The sequence below is a fragment of the Varroa destructor genome, unplaced genomic scaffold (genome assembly GCF_002443255.2).
Source record: "Varroa destructor unplaced genomic scaffold, Vdes_3.0 BEIS01000001.1, whole genome shotgun sequence".
Lineage (NCBI taxonomy): Eukaryota > Metazoa > Arthropoda > Arachnida > Mesostigmata > Varroidae > Varroa > Varroa destructor.
The window spans coordinates 13469520-13483184 of NW_019211454.1; positions in this window are offsets into that span (position 1 = coordinate 13469520).

A 13665-nucleotide genomic window follows, 5' to 3' on the forward strand; every position below is an offset into this window, starting at 1 on the left:
TCACGTGAGAAAAAGAACAGCGTGACAGCTACTAGACCAAAAATGCGTAACCTTTAAATACGTTTCGAAAAGAAAAAATACATAATCCTTGATTCCAGATACCATCGGCCGGTACAGTCTTGTGTCAGTCCAAAAATTCATTTTTTCTTTGAAGCTATATATACGAATCACTGAACTTATTATCAATTATGTTTTGGAAGTTTTGTGTTATAACTTTAGTAAATAATTAATTCTATTCTCTCTAGTTGTTTTGTTCTTGGTGCGTTTGTGCGATTATAACAAACACTGTAAAAAGGACACTGAAGGTTAGGATGCAGGACAAAAAGCCCATACCCACAAGTCCATCCCGAACAATGCCTGAGCGAACGGCACTTGTTTAACAGAAGCTCGACCAAAATCTATTTACACACTCGATCTGTTAAGGGGCAATGTGAAGAAGACTTCTTTTAGAATTGTGCGTCTCCGTGTGGTATTATGTTAAGAACAGAAAAAGGTGACGTGCAAAGTTTTTGCGCAGGTCCTTTTCTTTGTAGGTTGCAGGACCGCACGCAGTATGTATTTGCCTTTGAGAGGGTTTAGTGTCACCGGTGGTGGTGAAGGGAAATAATTATTATGAATCGACGGCACAGAAACGAATCCTAGATATATATTTGTTGCTCAAACTGTGTGTGCTAAGAAGGATCTGTAAAAAATGGCATCTATAATATTTACCAGAGCGACAGGTGACTCCGACATATTTTCCCAAGGTAGATAATAGTAGAATTAGGTGGCATATATTTGCGATGTATGGTCTTTGGTCTATGTTGTAAGAGAACTGTTGAACGAGCTACTATCTTTAGAATTGAACAAGCAGTATTAGAGGGTTACGATCAGATAAAATAATAGTATGTCTGTTTGTAGTTCCTCAAGTTAATTTTTCTTATACCCGCTGAATTCACAAGCTCTAGTGGAATACGTTTTTTCCGTTTCTTTCAAATCTAGCACGTTTAGAAGACTACTTTCAGTTTTAAGACCATGCCGCCAACTCTTTGTCTCTGCATGTTTCCATGGCCTTTTACCTTAGAAAAATGCTGTGTTCAAGGCGCTTTTTTATACCTGGCATCCTTACATTTTGGACCTAGATTTTGAACAACATTTTGTAATCTGAGAAATGTGTGAACGAAGCACATAAAAGGCTTAAATACTGTTACAGAGAGCCTTTCGGCAGTATATGACGCTTAATAAAGAGCATCGCTACTATTATTTATATTATATAAAAACAAAGCTAATATTATTTTATAATGGGAAAAGGGCTAATGGGAATCATACTGCTACTACTACGTATAGCGGTGACTTTTCTAAGTGAATTACGTGTAGATGTGCGGATCAATTTGGCAAAATTAGAACCTTTTTGATGTTCATTTGTTTAAACCGTATTATTATTATTATTATATTAGATAAATACCACGTTCGTATGAGCTATATAACATTAATGTTTCTTAACATACATGGGGTGAGAAACATTTCATTTGGAAACGAAACATTGGGTTATTGACAACGTATGACCACTTTTTAAGCTAGATGGCCTTGAAATCATATATTGCAGGCAAGATAAGTTGCGTTGGGTCAGCGTTTGTGCTCTCTGAAAACGAAGATTTGGGGTGATAGTTGGGGTGCTAATATTGTTAGAATTCCTCTATTCAAATTCAAGATCGAGCGCCTTAAGTACGGCTGAAATGTCCGCAAAAAAAATCGCTATACAATTTTATTGCAGTAGAGGCACAAATGCTATCGAGGTCCATGAAAAACGTCTGTTATTTATGATCGAAATAGGTTATCAGAATAGTTACTTTTGTTTTGGAAATTTCGACATGAAAAATACTCCTTGTAGTAATCCACCAGTTAAGAAAAAAATTGCTGAAATTCCTGTGGAAGTTGAGCACAACTATCTAGGAGTAGCGATGAGGAACTAAATATTCATCCATATCCAAGAGTTTTAAACCATTTGAAGAAAGCTCAGTGTCTCAAAAAAAAAAAGCTCGATGTCTGAGTACTGCAGGAATTGATCGGAAAAAACTTTACCCGTTCATATTTTCATTGGTGAAACTTTGCTCTCTAAAAAAACCTCTCACCTTCCATCTACTCAGAGGACTCAGATGCTGGTTAGAATGACTTTTACGTTTCAGTTTCAAAGACAATTTGTTCTTTTTCCTGCCTCCTGCGCTCTTGCACAAAGCCAAATTTTAGTACACGATTAGTGAATACCCTGCACTAATGCCCATAATGTAGCCGTAGGTGTTATGTTAAACAAAAGATTAAACATGGATCTGACAGCATAGCGTTGTTTGAAAGATGTCGTTTACAGCAGAACCTTTAAGGGCCATGCCGTGGAAGAATTATGGAAATTTACAGGGAACCGCACTTTTCCTTCCCCTTGTTCCTGTGTGAGCGAAGCCACGCTCAGTTTGTTCACTTTGGTCGAAACCACTGACTCTGGTATTTAAACACTCAACGGAACAACGTTTACACATCGAGTGGCGAAGTCCCTGGTTTCCATTGTTACGGATCGTTTCCCACTACATAATGCCATTCTGCTAACATCATTGCCTATCCAGTGGGCTTGAGGGACAAATACTGGGGTGCAGGAAATGAAGGCGGGCACTGAATGGCAATGCAATACCGCTATCTAAAACCAGTTAGGAGTGCACGCCCAACTTAGTCTGACTTAAGTACCGAGCCTCCGCAGGAGTTCCACCACTGTTGCCCACCGCGACTACCTTCACAGGTTAACGAGCCTGCAAAATTGTCGTAGAAGATGTGCATCCTGATGCGGCACACTTAACCTGATTATTGCTAAATATACATACACATTCCCATTGCGCGGTATATGAGAAAGGCGATCGTTAGTAAACTATGGACTGAAGTAGCAATGTACGAATCTCGTTCATACATTCGGTGGGTCACTCAAGTACCTATTCTCACAGTTCGAGGCAAACTAGCAGAATGCATTATAGTTATTTACGGGATCTCTGATTGATTTAGGTAAAGTAATATAGTTTATAGTTATGTACATATTTTGCATTACATAAATTAGGAGCAAAATTCGGAAGCAGTCTACGCGGGCAAAGTCAGCGAATGTTCACTAAATGTCAACGAAACTTTGTTAAGAAATATTAAGTGTACTATTGCATAATACCTGTATCACAGGTTTACCATACTGAATTGGCGGTGAACGAACTTACAACAGGTTAGGCTAACTGTACATCCGAGGTTGTAAGGCCAAAGGGGACTACGAGCAGCTCTACAGGTCCTTACTGGCCGATGCGACCATTAACAGTTCCTATTGGAAGTTGATACAACGTCCAGTGATTACTGCCAATGGCGCATTTATAGCCGAAGCTACACCTATACGGTTGTCTCTCTGTTTTATTGGCGAATGATTTAAGGTCGAAATGTATTCCTTTCAGGGTAGCCGTGGTTTCAGTATATTGCATTACGTTATTGACTGTTCGTGGTTGTTATCGGCAGCTATAAAAAATATCACTTTCTATATCCATTGGTTAGCTAGAATTAGAAATCATCGCAACCTCGCCTGTGGAACACGAATGGAGGCCTAAGTGTACGTGTCCTGATAGGAAACATGAACAAAACTGCTTGAATAGTTTTTTTTCTACGATTAAATTTGTTTAATAGCACAAACATGTATTATTAGTAAATGTGTTAGTTAGTGTTTCCTAAAGATTGTTGATGGAAAGCCCCCCGTTACGGAACTTCTTTCAAATGAACAGAATCAGACACAAAAGCATCTATTATATCATAAAGCAATTATATCATACGTCCATGTATGATATAACTGTCTTGTATTTTATATTGACGAGTATTGTGAGCTATAGTTGATAAATAGCTGAATAAAACCCGCCGACTAAGTACTGCAAACCACCCGCATGGCTTTCGTTATCAGAGGACCAGTCGGACGTGCTGTTTTATTTAATTTTCCTTTCTTATTATTTGATTATAATACCTTTTTCAGCGGCTATAGGAGTGACAAGGGGTGTCCCATAACAATCAGCTACGATTCAAGTTGACCTGTCGTCGTTGGCCTCCGTGACATAGGCAAAGAGGCATGCTGAGAGCGTGGTCTGCTTTGTAACTCAGAAAAACGGCCTGTTTTGTCAAACGGAGCTACACTCTAGTATATATCATTTGATCTCGCCAATCGCACTAGCTGTGGCTTCTTTCGCTGACTGGACGATTACCACTTAGATATTAGCCATGTTTCGCATGGGCTCGCTTATCACTGGGCGTGTTGACGGCGTCCATTGCGCCCCGAAAAAAAAATGCCTATGTCACTACCTGACAAGCTGGTAGTCGTAGCTTAATTCGTGGTTATCGTTGCAATTAGAGCACGTGACATCCGCCAGCAACTGTATTCTTATGCCGAACACCATAGTCGCTCGAAGACGATTCTCATGTCTGTGATACAAAGCTTTTCTGTTAAGCTAGAAGACAGAGTTTGACAGCGCTTCAAGGCGAGCACAGTTATATTCGATATGCTTTATAATCGTATACAAGTTTTGTTCAACTTCCTGTGAAGCCACGTACTGGGCTGATGAACGTATGTCGGACCTACGACATTGCGAAACACTGATAAACTCTGCAATGTCTCTGTAGTAGATCTACAGTTGTAGAATCTATATGAAATGCTCTGTCTTCGTTCGCGGGAAGGTGGAACATGGGTCATACAACTTCTTATAACTATCTATTCTTTGCGGTATAGTTGTCACGACACAGCAGATTGGTATGCCGGTGTCCTTAAGCCTTTCGTATTTGACTTGTGCGTTCGTGATTCGTGGTATTTCCATGATATTTGGCCCAATATAAACGTTCTACTTGTTGATTAGGAGTAGATGTAGCTCTTCTCCCCGAAGCAGACCTCAATTTCAATGCGAAGTCTCATTCAGGGCCTGTAGATAGCTCTACGGGATAGCAGCAGACGGTAATAAATCAGCCGAAGTAAAGGTCTATCGTAATGTTATTTATGCAGTAAGCGCATATGTAAAAATAGCAGACGTTGTTCGCTTGTTGTGCAGCCTAACAAATCATATATATTCCGTTTAAATCTGGAATTTTTTTCTATGAGTTATTTCCAAGGCTATGTCATGCTGGCATGCGCTAAGTGTTATTCCTTACGGGTATTTTTATTCAATATAAACATCATTCATCATAATTCGCGTTCAATTATAGTTTCAATTCAGCTATATTTGGATCTGATAAAACTGCAAGATCAAGACCATCCAATACTCATCTTCACACGCATTTCTTCTTTGATCCACAGAGAACTTTTCAACTGCAACTGCACTTTCGGCGATATTAGTAAGTGTAACCTACAGATGAGCTATATACAACTAATTATAGCAGAGTTGGTAGCAGACTAAGAAATTTAAACAATTAAGAATTCATAAAAAATGGCAAAAAAGTTTAAGAAAATTCGGCTCCTGGATTTTCTCGAAAGAAACTATCAATATCCTCTGCTCTACATCACCGTTCACAAAATATCGAAATTATTCAATAGCGAAACTTATTTCGTCCCCGGCAGCAACGACGATTCATAAAAGTTGACAAGGGATTTATTTAGAAACGATATTTCTTTAAAAACTAGGAGACTCGGTAGCTTTACCAGAAGCATTATGGTTATGGTACCAGAACTTCAGTAGCCGCTCAATGTGGTCATCCCGAGGAACCCTTATCTCTCCGCCTTTCCAATTGGATACACTTAGAAGAATTCGAAAATGGCGGTTAAACGATTTTGCCTTATATTTCGATCAACTTTTACGGCCGCGGAGACCATGTTAGCTTCGTGTCAAGTTGGTGCTATATGTTTGCATAAAGGGGCTGCGAGCTCTTATAAGACAAATAATATACGTATATGCTGTTGTTCTGAAAGTTCTCACGACTTAGCTTTGCTATCTATTCAATATTCGGTCCAATTTTTTCTAAGTAAATGTCGCTAGTTGATTGCAAGCACTGTGTTTACATGAATTCTAATAAATAATTACAGTTAGCTGGCTGATCTGTGCTGTTAGGTAGCTTTGATAAAACATAGTATGGCCCTACGCAGTACGTGCGCGTGTGAATGGGTTAAAGTTCCTTCGATGCAGACCATGGCGGCCAACTCAACGTCTGAAGCCTTTTGAGAGCATTGTCGTGCGTTTTCCGGCCGCCGGCAAGCGTACACAATGCGGTATGGAAATTAATGATTTGTTTAAAACCATTGGCCGGCTGCTACAGGAAAGAAAGTGGCACAATACACCGATAGAAGATGTCACTGTCTGTGTCTCGAGAGTCTGTCCTGAGCAGACAAACGGCAACGGTCAGCGTCAACTACAAGAAAAGCCCCGTGTACGAAAGGCAAAATAGACAGGCGATACTGCTCTAAGTTAATTAGGGCCAATAGCTCTACAAAGATAGTACGGCAGGGGGGGGTGCGACAACTCGTTGGCGGTTGTATCTAACAATAGCCAGGTACAAGGTTAATGGATTGCAATATACACCGGCAGAACAAATACTTTCCCGGTGGAACATCTGCGCCTATTGCGTGCACGTATTTATGCTCAATTAAAAAGTGAACTTTCTTCTATACACAGTACACTTGGCGCATATAGTGGTTATTTTGGGATCCTTGACACTCTACTACAGTTGCTTTAGTTTGATGTGAAATAGCAACTGTCCAGTGTGCCGGTATATATCTGCTCCTATATAGATAGAACGGAACCTGTCGTAAGTTCCAAAAATAAATAGGAACCAGCCCTAGTTAGCATTGTTTCGAACTAAATTTTTCGAAAATATTATCGCACAGGTACCATCGAATCCACATATTTAACTCTCATCACCTATATTCTGTACGCAAAACAACTGTTAGTAGAATACGTGCCATTGTGGATCGACAATTAAGCCTAGATACTAGTGATCCTTACCTTAGCAATAGCTATCTAATTTTTTACTAGATTAGTTTTACCTTTAACCTGTGTCCTAAATGTATTTGAACGATGGGTACTCAGGCGAACACGCAGCCCCAGAGAAGAAAGTTGATCGCTTTCAGTTCTATTCGGAAAAAGCCAAACTATTAACTTAGCATGTATTTAGGTCATTTTGAAGTACCTAGTTTTACGGTAAACATCAGACGATACTTCGAAGGCAGTGAATGACGGTTCAAAACGTAGAACTTGAAGCTAGCAATTCAGTTTCAATTAGATAGATTGCATTAGCCACACAGTGGGGTGTGTAGTTAAAAAGCTGCTGGTCGTCTTTCCATTCATAGCGCCGATGAAATGCCCCATCATACATATAGCGTCACCTATTTTCTCAAATACTGATAAATGCCAAGAACTTGTACTTGTCCAGTAATTACAATATAAGAACTTTTTTAGGGTTTTTTGGGGGGGCGGAGGCGGGGGCGGGGGCGGGGGGATACAAGCGGACAAAAGGTCAAATATTTTTTGACCAAATCTAAGATTAGATTTGATAGAACGTACGTCTTCTGCATGTAAACGTAGTACGAAGTCGACCTACGCGGCTGTTTTATCCTGTTCTGTTGTATTAGAGCATCCCGTTCATATAAACGAGCTGATTCTCTGTTGAGGTGCAACTTTGTTAACTTATCATACTAAGCCAGTTCTTATATGACTGGCTTGTTTCAAAAGCTGTATAAGTCCTAAATCCAGAAGAACGATGCACAAAAGAAATTGCTCGAAACACGAAGGGTTTGAATAGATTCGACACGTTTTCCGTCGTTTGATGAAAAAAGGCAAACGGTCTAGATAGGAGCAAATACTTTTGACGATTTGCGAAAGCGTTTTGATCCAAAAGGTCTGCAATCTAAAGATTTATCTCACAAAGCCTTGTTCCCTTTTATATTCGATTTAGCTTGATTAAATAGATAGAGTTTACATAGTTGACCCTATTGTATAGCACAGACTATGTAAAAAGAGTTCCGTTCGCCGATTCCGTAAGCATGACCTATACGTCGTTGCACAATATTGCATGCGTTAACTCTAACGAGGGATGCCGCTAACAAAGCTCTCATTTGAACTCAGTCATGGTATTAAATATCTTATATCTATATATATATATATATATATATATATATAGTAATTGTATCTAGTACACTCTGAACTCAAACGCACAACTACATACGCTCTCTATCGTATTCATTGATATGCAGAAAACGGATCTGAGTAACAAATTTTTAACGGGAACACCGTGATACTATTTCTATATTTGTATATCTTATAATGCCATAGCTTTAGAAGTATACGCTGAAACCGTATCACACCAGTGCGTCTCTTCTAAAGCTTTTTTCTGTCTCCTCTCAGAATATCATATAGTTTATCCTTACCACATTGTAAAATTACATTAGGATACACAGTTAAACTCGTTGTTTATTACAATAATTTGTCACTATAAACATGTGTGAAATAGGCAACTGTTGAATGATTTTAATATTGTTTGATACTGCCCAGTGATTTCTGGCTCATCTTGTGCGCACATACAAAACCAGTAGTACCTAAAACAATTCTCGTCACTTACGTAAAAGCACAGGTAGAAGAATCGCTTCAGACTGTCGAAAATTTAGCTTCATCGTTCCTTCCTTTTGTGTCCCGATGAAGGCGGGCAAAAACTAGAGCCTGTAATCTTACCTTGGTTTTTACTCCGTTGCTTCGGAGCGAACAATTAACACTCATGCGTCTCTCGTAGACTGGACGAGTAAGCGGGGTAACGGTGAATCATTTGAGGCGGTTGCGATGTCGGCCGATAGGGCCTGTTATATCATGAACACCAGCACAGCAGACAAAACAGAACAGAGAAGACAATTGAAGGACCGATACTAATCGATATTAATCACTATAAATTGTAATTTTAATGGTAGACAGCAGAACTTGAAAGCTGATAGAGAGTAACGGACACGTGTAGCGTGCTTACCATTCGAGGTTTGTGTAGGTAGTTTCCGTCTAATTATGGATGTTGACTTTATACCGTTACGTTACAGAGACCACCTGTATTTCAGTAGCTGGCTCGTCTTGCCGCTTTAATATATGTTCCAACTATATATGTAGTTCCTACGGCATTTCCATCTATGAATACGACTGCGAAATCGATTTTTTTTTTGTTGACCGAGTTTTGTTCGAAGCCTTAAAGTAGCTTCATATAACGTAGTTGTCGGATGAGTTCCAATAGGCTTCGTTTACTATCTTGATGTAAGTGTCCCGGCTCATGTGAGCCTGACCTATGATTACGTTATTCGTTTTGTTCGTGAATATCGGACACCTTTTTCTCATTCTAGGTGAACCTTTGCCTAATATTTGCCTACAGAAATTAGTGGAACAACGAGCCCGGAGTTTTAAAGCTACCTGTAGTTTATGGTGCTAGCCTTAATTGCGTAATTATTTCCGATGGTCTTATTCCAAGTAATTTGCTCGATTTAGTGAATACTTGTACTCTCGTTTTGTCTCAATTGCCAATGCAATTTTTGCATTTAATTTGCTGTCGTGTTTTCTTAGGTTTTGCTCGGTCACCTCAAAGCCCTTCTTTTTCAGGTGCCTCTTCAGCCTCAGAAAAAATGGAAATCACGTGGGCCTTGGTCTAGTGTATGCGATTATTACGGCAGACGAATAGTTGACTTCCCGCAAAACACGGGACACGCTGTACGTCAAATGGTGTACTATCGTGATAAAAAAAAAAAAAGAAAACTACGAGTTATTTTCCTATACTCGACGTCCATTTTGGCGAAAAATATTAAACAACATTCTTGACAAAGCTTGGTACTTCTTAGGAGCGCTACCAGCATTCCCCCATGAAGTATTTTTCTTTCACCTGAGTACGCAGAATCGATTGGTGCATTGTAGGTCTTGCCACGACTTGTTCAGCGAAAACGGACTTTAGGACGAGGACAACCCCCCGAGGCCTATCTTGCCATCCCAGTCCTGTCTATGAGATGTTGTGGTTCCTTCCACATTAATTCACAATCAGTCGACCCGCTACCTGTTGGGTCGAATTTTGGTTCGGCCAAGAATGGTTGTGTCAGCGCAAAAGTGGTGCCGCCATCGAATCTAATCGAAGTCGATGGTCGAGTTTGACACGAAAAAAAACCGGAGCCCTTGGTTAAACAATTACCGCAGCCTTGAGGGTTAATGGCGATTGCACTGAGCATGAATGCATCATCAGTTATAGTATATGCTCGTATAGTAATTGGTTCGTTTACAACCTACTCATAACTGAAGTGAAATCAATTAAATACAGTAACCCTATGACGTTTAACCCTATAAAGTTTCCAGTCATTAATTGAGACCAGTGCCAGCTAAAAAAATGAACACAGCAGCAAAGGCGGACCTGTCTCTAGTGCCACCTGAATTTTTCTCCCTTCTACGAATGCTAACAATATCTAAATCTTTTCAACTGCGGTAAGCTACTGCCTTGGGCCAAGTTAAGCTTGACTGCCCCAACTGGTTTGACCTTACGCAAAAGTAGGATGTTTACGACATTTGCTTTTTGGGTTAATGTAAGTGTGCAGACGCTCTGCTACTGCAAGAGCTAGTCTAAATGCAAAAATGTGTACGACCTAAAAGTCTAGATCTTCCGCATTGGTCTGGTTCTACCTGGTGTCGTATTGTATTATTGTTAACAACTTACGACATTAGGTGTTCGAGGCTGCTGAGCGCGATGAAAAGGATTATCCCTCGCGCGATGAAGATATGATGATACCATACTGAGTGTTTTTTTTCTGTTAATTCGAACGAAAAACACAACGGCTCTGAGAAGGATGGTAAGCTCCAGATCACTAACAATTTATGTATATATATATATATATATATATGTTTATCAACTCACCTGACACATCATATTTTACAGTTGTCAATTGATTATTGGTTTCGTCATTGATGTTAGTTAATCTAGTACTGTTTGTAGCTAAGCGTGCAGGAAGTGCCGTTAATAGGAGTTTCGATATAATGGCTCTAAGCAAGAATTTCATATAGGTAGATATTCTATTCTACCAAGTACTATAAACGAGTATACTACTTTCTTACTTCATTATCCTATCCATACCGTACGATAAGAATGTACATTCTGCCAGCCTACCTGATTCATTTTAGTTGATTTTACTATTAGAGAGATAAATGGAGCGTCTATTAAGAGATTGACAGGTCTATTGATCGGATTCAATGCTAACATAATCATTCTGGACGTCAAACTAAAGGCAAATAGACTTTTGAGACTTAATAAAGTACCTGCAGCATCTATAGTAGATGCATGATTTGATGGTGACCTCCGTTACTAGTAATAAAGTTCATCTTTCACGAATTCAGACTCGAGCCGCTACGCTGTCACGTTGGCCAAAACTATGATTTACTACACGGCGTACGTTGTATACTTGCTACATTTGTCACTACTCTAGTAAGGGGCTTTTATATCCGGGAGACGTTGATCGAATCTCTATTTATTAGAGACAATAGAAAATTAGATGGAAGCATCGATGACATTCTACGTTGGAATTGGTCCACGGAAAATTAAGTCGTCCGAAAGTAGGGTGGGATTAAATAAGCATGGATCAATTAGTACCACTAGGCTCCGGAGGACCGATGTTATCATCCAGCGTGAGAGTTAGTTCTTCTTCAGATACATCGAAACTAAGGAGATGCACAAAGTTAAATACGAATCTTGAGAGCAAATCGCTGTTAACTGGTGAACCAAATCGAAGATAAATAGCTTGATGGGACCTGTTGTTGGTGTAGCGCTAGAGCAAGAAATCCATCTTCGAAGTCTGCGAGACACACCTAAAGCTAGCTATCTGTTAAAGTATCATTTGTGCTAAAAGTATACACTAGGCTATGAGCAATTAATCTTAAGTACCTATGCCAGCCTCTGTTGGTATTTGGCGGTAAAACCTTCAAGACCAACTCTGGTAGTTTCATGTGCCCAATGGGATTAAAAGCTGAGGCACTGATTGATACGGCAACTGGGGCCAAATCTTACTCCCTCTATTTCCAGCGAGCATCTATTTCAATATTACGCGAAACCTATGCTCTAGCAAGACGTACGCCCAGGCAAACTTACAAGCACACAAGATGCTCGCAATCGTACAAGGTTTTCAGGAGAACATTTCTCATTCGATAGTTATTACCGATTGGTCATATATTATTCGTCGACGCTTACACGTTATCGAAATAGATAGCCACTATTTGAACTTCAAAAGAACTTATCAGAAAGGCGGCCGGCAGCGGCAAATTCAAACCAATGGCAAATGATTTATACTAGCGAAGGGTCTTGTTAAAAGTATTTCTTTTTGTCAATAGTGGGCACGAGCTTCCTCACGCCGGAATTCGAGCCGCATTGCTAATGTTTACTATAAGGGATTTGACAAGTCGTAATTCATGCTAAGTTGAAAAGGTCTGTGACATCCACATGAAAGTCTTGCATTATAAATTTTTGCTTGTGATCTATTGCAAAACACTAGGCCGTTGCTTGAAAGCCGACAATATATCGGCTAGCGACTAAGGAATCGCTTAGCGTCTGTCGAGGTGGCGATCTTTGAGGATGACCCCTGACTGGTTGGCTGAGCCGTCAACCTGTAGAAAATACCCTAATTGCGTCCAGTCAGCCACTAGCGCCTTAACAGACCCTGCTAGCACCATCACCGCCTTCGAACTACATATTTCATTGGCCGTTCATGGTCAATTCAGTATATTATATGACTTACTGATTGTGTAATACAATTGCCGGGCGCAATTAAACGCGCATTTCTTCCATCCGGTGATCTCAGGCAGATTGATCTTATGCTAGGTACGGTCCGCGGCTACCTACTGCTTTGTCTTTCGGTCTCGATGGGCTAAACTAGCAAAAATTGCTTGACTCAATCGAGACCACAGAGATTCAACCAAGTACAGCAGGTATGGATCGTTCAAAAATTGCTAACAAATTTCTATTACCTACGCACTTTGATATTGGCTAACATGGAGAATCCAGAGACGTTGAAGGTAGCTAAACAACCTTATGCACCTATATATTAAACGGGCCGCCTATTAAACCTGGTGTATAAGTGTGATCATTAACAGGTCATTGCTAGACTTCATTGAACTGGCGTCTTCGTCGGGAAGAGTGTTCTAAGGCCCATCCAGCCTTCCCCATGATATGCGATTTTCTCCAAAACTACTGGCGTACGTCAGTAGTAGTAGTAGTAGTAGTATAGATCGTTTCGTATGGACGAAGGCGAGCACGCCCTGAAATCGTTGTTGTTGTTGTTATTATTATTCTATTCTGTCATGCCCAGATCACCATTCTTTGCCTCACAGATGCCAAGTGAAATAGAAAACTTCCTTTCTATACCGAGGCACCAGTCTTATTGCCCCCACAAGGAGCTTATGTTAAATCTTTCGCTTTTTTTTTTTGTTTACGGGGCTCAGTTTGAGTGTGCATTCAATTAACGCTGCTAGAGCGGCCATAGAGGTAGCGGTTCGTGTCGCACCGGAACTGTTGTTTTGCTTCTGCTCCATAAACTTCAATGAAGCTCATGGCAGGACGTGTCGACAACGCTTACAGCTCGACTCAGCTTCGACGACAAGTAGAATTGTGTGCTGCTAAGGTCTGAATGCGAACCAATGCACCCTGGCGACCAGAGATGAGCAGAAACAGTAG